We start from the raw sequence: 6,000 nt of genomic DNA, 5'->3' as shown, positions 1-6,000 counted from the left end.
ATGTTTTACTCTGTTTTCAGATCTGGAATATGATTTCCCCAAGACAGGTTAAAGCAGGAGAAATATAAGAAGAACTAGAAAAAATATCTGCTATCTCTGAAGTTGTATTTAGTTTGTAGTGTTTCTAAAGTTGATGAAATCAGTGCAATATCTTATTTTGAGGTGTTGGAAGTCCTATATTAATAAAAAATGAATAAATGTTTATTTAGCTTGCTAAAAGACGTATTAAGCATAAAAAATACAAGTTAAACCAAACAACATTGCAAAATATTTAGACCAAGGTGCCACCATAATTTTAGCATCTCCTTCCACTGGTTCTAATTTCTCATCATGAATATCCTGTGTCTACTTTTTTCCAGTTCTTATCCAGGCATCTCTGGACCTAAGGAATCGTGGGACAGTTGGCATCACTTATAGATTATGAGAACTGTGTATATCTACTGAGAATTTGCCCATTAATTCAGTTCTTCCTTTGCTCATTCAGATTTTTTATTTTGCCCAATTTGATTAGAGAGGTATTAACCTACGAATAGGGAGCACTCTCTCTCCACAGAGGCTACATGAATTTTCCAAGATGAAAAATGTTAACCTAATAAAAGTATATATAGCATGGAGTTCACTGTGTCATGCCATCAGAAGACTTGAATTTTCATCTGAATTATATCACTCATTAACTACATGGCTTGGGCAAATCCCTTGGCCCTATATAAGCTTCAGTACATAAAGTCAAGATAACAAAGGTACCATGAGGTTTGTTATGGGTATTAAGTGAGATATGTAAAAAATGACTTTGATTTGTGGTCACATAATAAATAGCCAATAAATAAAATACTGTCAATTTTATGACTAACCTCTACTTGTGTAGGCAAAATATATAAAGCATATTGGAAAACTGGTTCAAAAGAAGACAGGAAGTAAAATGACATTATTAAAGGAAAAGAAATATAATCATTCCTTTAGGGGTTAAGTCAGAGTTCCTGCACAAAGTTACTCATTGGTTTTGACACTCTTTTTCTCTTTCCTAATCAAGTTCTGGTTCTGTCAATAGCTGAATTGCCTGCTCCTTTTTTTTTTTTTTTTGCCTGTGACCTTCGACAAGTCACTAAAGACATTTTTTAAAAAAAATTGAAATTATGTAAATGAATCTCACTCTGTCTCATCTCTGGAATTTTAATTTGTATATGCTGTTCTCTTTGTACTCTTAAAAAGTAATTTCTGGGAAGATTATCTGCTGCCCAATAATCTGAGCAGTCTCTGGTCTACAGTGAATTTAAAAGATTTCCAACCTCTTTTCTTGTTCTTCTCTCCCTCAAGTGCTCATATGCATTCTACAGTCCAGGCTGTATTCTATAGCCTGGATGTTTTTACCATGTTACACCATGATTTTTTTTACCTTAGGTCTTTGCACATGTTGCATCCTGATCAATCTGGTAATTTCTTGGGTTTGTTAAGGATTTTACTTTCCTGCTAAAGCTTTACTTGATTGTACAAAATGAAATAAATTGTTACATCTCATTTCATATCATCATTATCCTAGTATTGCACTAAATATATAACACTATAGTTATATGTCAGTTTACTGCTTTACTAAGGTATAGCCTCTTGGAAAACCTTAGATGTAGGGTCCAGAAGAAAGCAGTGTTAAATGGAAAATGTCCATAAGTTCATTGATACCTGCATGTTATTCAATAAATGTTTGATGAATTAATTATATATTCTTGAATGCTATGAAAGTGCTTTCATAGTACCAGTATCACAAATTCCCTATATAATATTCTGTTTGTTGCTTAATAACCACTTGCTATATGCTTGGAATGACTTTTGAATTTTCTAAATGGATTTTTTATTTTAAACTTAATTTTGCCAGACATATAAATTTTCTTTCTTTCTCTCCCTCTTTTTTCTCCCTCCCTTCCTTCCTTCCTTCCTTCCTTCCTTCCTTCCTTCCTTCCTTCCTTCCTTCCTTCTTTCCTCCCTCCCTCCCTCCCTCCCTCCCTTCCTTTCTCTCTCTCTCTGTGTTTGTTTGTTTGTTTCTTTTTTTTTTTGTGGAGCCAGGAGTATCTGATTGGATGATCTTCAGCTATCCCTGTTATGATCAAATAATAATAGCTAACATAGATCAAAGATTTATCATGTTCCTAGCACTTTGTCAAGGTTTATATAATTTAATTCTCACCACAAACCTAAAACATAGCTACCATTTTCATTCCCATTGAACGGTGGAGGCACATAGATTTTAACTTGCTCAAAGTCACTAGCTTAGTAATTGGTGGAGCTAAGACATAAACTTAGAAATCTGTCTTTGAAGACTGTGCTCTTAATCACTATGTTGTACTGCCAATAAGTCAAACCAGTCTAGAGTAACTTGAATATGGAAGGCTCTTAACAGCTTTGTATCTAGTCACCATTAACACCAGACTGTTTTCTTCTTTAACAAAACCAAGAAATCTTTTCCAGAAGTTTATAGATTACCACCTCCCACATTCTCAAATGTGTTTATCCTAGAAAGGAGACTCACAGAATCTAAGCTATATGTTTAGCATATGCAAATTGTCAAATACTCTATCCAGCATTCTTTAGTTTATTTACTTCAATGTTTGCTACTGTCTTTAAAAATCAGCACAGAAATGATGATTACATTCATCATCACCAGTTAAAGCTTTGGACTCCTACAGAGCAGCTTGAGGAATTTTGTAGGTTTTCTTTTCCATTAATGTTTAAGCTTAAATTAAGGCAGGGAAAACTGAATACATAACAAATAACCATCAAGGTTACTCTTTATGGGTAAAACAATGGCAATCTCAATTATTAAAATTCACTGCAACCTAAAGCATTGATTTTTATTGTGATCGATTTGCAAGTTCTTTTTCAAGCTTGGTGGTTTTCCATTTTTAATAAACTAAACATGGGACACTATCCAGCAGTTGGAAAAAGTTGGATTTTAGCTCCCTGACCCTCTGGAGAAAGACCAAGGACCCTTGGGACCACTTGAGCTAGATCTTGGTTGAACTAAAATGATACCTGTGTCTAGGGTATCCCAAAGATCCCAACATCCTTTCAGAACTCCAGAGTGGATGAACCATCTCTGAAACCTGCTACAACTCCCTAATTTGTGATATAGACTCTACCTCCTCTACGTCTACCCCCAACCACATTTATTCTTTTCTTTTCACATTCTTGTTATTTCTCATTTCTAAGAACTGCACAGGTTCTCTGTCATCCTCTAATTTACTTAAGATAGATATGTGGCCCTGGCTGGTGTAGCTCAGTGGATTGAGCTCGGGCTGCAAACCAAAGTGTCGCAGGTTCGATTCCCAGTCAGGGTACATGCCTGGGTTGCAGGCCATGACCCCCAGCAACCACACATTGATGTTTCTCTCTCTTCCCTCTCTAAAAATAAATTAAATCTTTTTAATAAAAAGACAGATATGTCCTCTTTCCTGAAAGGAAAGACAGATTAATTGTTTCCAAGACAACATTCTCTCCATCCTCCCACACAAACCTGTCTGCCTTTCTCATTGAATTCTATTACTATTGACACCCTGGGTCTTAATTCTGAAAACTGAGGGCCTTTCTTAGTTTCCTCCACCTCAGAGTCTTCTTTTTTAATTGAAGGGAGAGAGAAAGAGAAGGAGAGAAACTTCAATATGTGGTTGCCTCTCATGTGGCCCCCACTGGGGATCTGGCCTGCAACCCAGGCATATGCCCTGACTGGGAATCAAACCAGTAACCCTTTGGTTTGGAGCCCACACTCAATATTCTCAACTACACCAGCCAGGACTTAGAGTCTTTCTTTTTTATGTGGAATTTTATCCTGTGATGCCCTATCCCACAGCTTGACCCCTGCAAACCCCTAGCATGACAAAGTAATAGCAGATATTAAGGATGGGAAAGAGCAACATATAGCTCAATGGCTAGGATGCAGGGTCACCTGAACATGAGATTTTATCTAGGCTAACCTAGAAGTTCCCAAAGGAAATATATGGAAAAGAAAAAGGGTAGAAAACCACATGCTTGGATTGGGATCTAGAGGCATCATCTGGTGAGCCAGCTTGTTCATGTGGATCATTGCCTGTACCTGGGTCAGAAACAGGTCTAAGATCTGGGACACAACAGGGAAGAACTGACTTTTTTTATTTTTATGTAAGTTCACATTCAAATTTCAGAAATTACCTCTGAGGTAGTGTATAACGAGTTAGTCCATCGAAGAAGCAAAGGCAAAGACAGGAGAAGCAATGGAAGGGAGAATGACTCTTGTTGCCTGTGCTGGGAATTTTTGGTATTTCAGAAGGAAGAATACTCCAAATTTTTCTCACAAAAAATATCCTGAGAGGATTATAGTTTGTCTCTCTCTCTCTCTCTCTCTCTCTCTCTCTCTCTCTCTCTCTCTCTCTCTCTCTCTCTCTCTCTCTCATTTAATTCTTACAACAAACCTATAATGTAGCTACCACTATCATTCCCACTGAAAAGTTGAGACATAAATTTTAACTTGTTTCATAACCATAACAAGGGAGAGAGCAGGAGCGAGATGGAAATTAATTCTTCTTATGTTGGGGTATGCAGGTAGTAGTTAAGGAGTGGAGTAAAGACTACTACCAAAGTCAAATTCCTGAACCTCACAAACTTGTCTCAAGCTAATTTGGCAGTTGTATAACATCCATGAAGTTTTTGGGTAATCATTAAGAAGTACAGGGGTGTTCTTTGAGTGCCAAGGAAAAGCTTTTAGAGGAGTTTCCTAGCTTAGACAAGTCACCTCAGTGGGACTTGGAAGGAGGAGGCAGAATAGGCTTCCTTCTCACCCTCCGCATTCATAGATGTAGCAAAAACATACTCTTAGAATGTTAGAAATGAATGATTCCCCCCACCTACTAAGCAACTTGGTGTTTCTTGGGCTTTGTATTTCAGTGTGAAATGGCTTCACCTGGGGCTGTGTAGTTTTTCAATTCACTTACATTTCCCTTAGTTTCTGGGAAGAAGTGCTAGAAGCATGCCTGGTGGATGAAATTCTTCTAATGTCAGAATATGAGACAGATAGAAGATTAGATTCAAGAAAAAAAAAAGAAAAGCAAAACAAAGGAAAAAAAGCAGGTTCTCAGGTCTCTGACAACTGAACAAGGGCTAATGCTAGTGCTCCCAGCCCCACCTTGAGCTTTGGTGAGTTTGCCTTTCGTTTACAGCACTCTCTCCAAATGAGAAAAGAAACATGACAGCTTTTGGGTTTGTGTCAATCTTAAGAACTTCTTGTTACTCAGTCTTTTCAAACTGTGTTTTTCACAAGCCTAACAACAACATAAAATGATGATGATGAAGCTTTGTGTGTTTATCTGTCTGTCTGTCTACCTACTTATTTACTTAGAAAAAGCAAATGCTAAATAACCTCCTGTGTGCAGGGTATTTCCTGCTTTAGGGCACAATCTGTTGCAGAATGGTTAAAATTGTTGCTAAGGCATCCATTGCTGTAATATATGCCTTGGCAGCCCTGTGTTCTGTCTTGCTCTGCATCTGTGAGTGCGGTGATTTATTGGTAATGCTAATCTTCTTTGAAAGTCATAGTGTTGCTAAGTCAAACACGTTTGAAGAGAGGAAAAACAGTTTCATGTTCTGTTGTTTGTTCCATGGATTTTCCTATGACTGCTTGAGAAAACATTTTATTTTGAAAGAGGACACAGATCTATATAATTGAGTAAGCAAAAGGGAGCAGCATGTTCTTTAGGATTCTATTATTCATATCAGATTTACCCTGCTACTTTCATTTTTTTAGGACAATAGTATTCTAGGGAATTGCATCATCATCATTATTGCTGTTGCTATCAACATCAGTAAGCCATACTGAATAGTCATTTTGTACAGAGAATTTAGGAGAAAACAGGGGGCAAATTTGTAAACAGAGACCCTAATACAACCTGACTCTTCCTTTTGAAGAGGGAATTTCTAGGAGGAGGTTCCTACCCCCTTTCTACCCTGTTTTCTATCCTCCCTTGGGGTAATACTAAAAGTAGG

Source organism: Phyllostomus hastatus, unplaced genomic scaffold (genome assembly GCF_019186645.2).
Source record: "Phyllostomus hastatus isolate PE091 unplaced genomic scaffold, TTU_PhHast_1.1 phas_contig_40, whole genome shotgun sequence".
Taxonomy (NCBI): domain Eukaryota; kingdom Metazoa; phylum Chordata; class Mammalia; order Chiroptera; family Phyllostomidae; genus Phyllostomus; species Phyllostomus hastatus.
The sequence above is the reverse complement of the archived record's forward strand: the minus strand, read 5'-3'. Positions refer to the sequence as shown.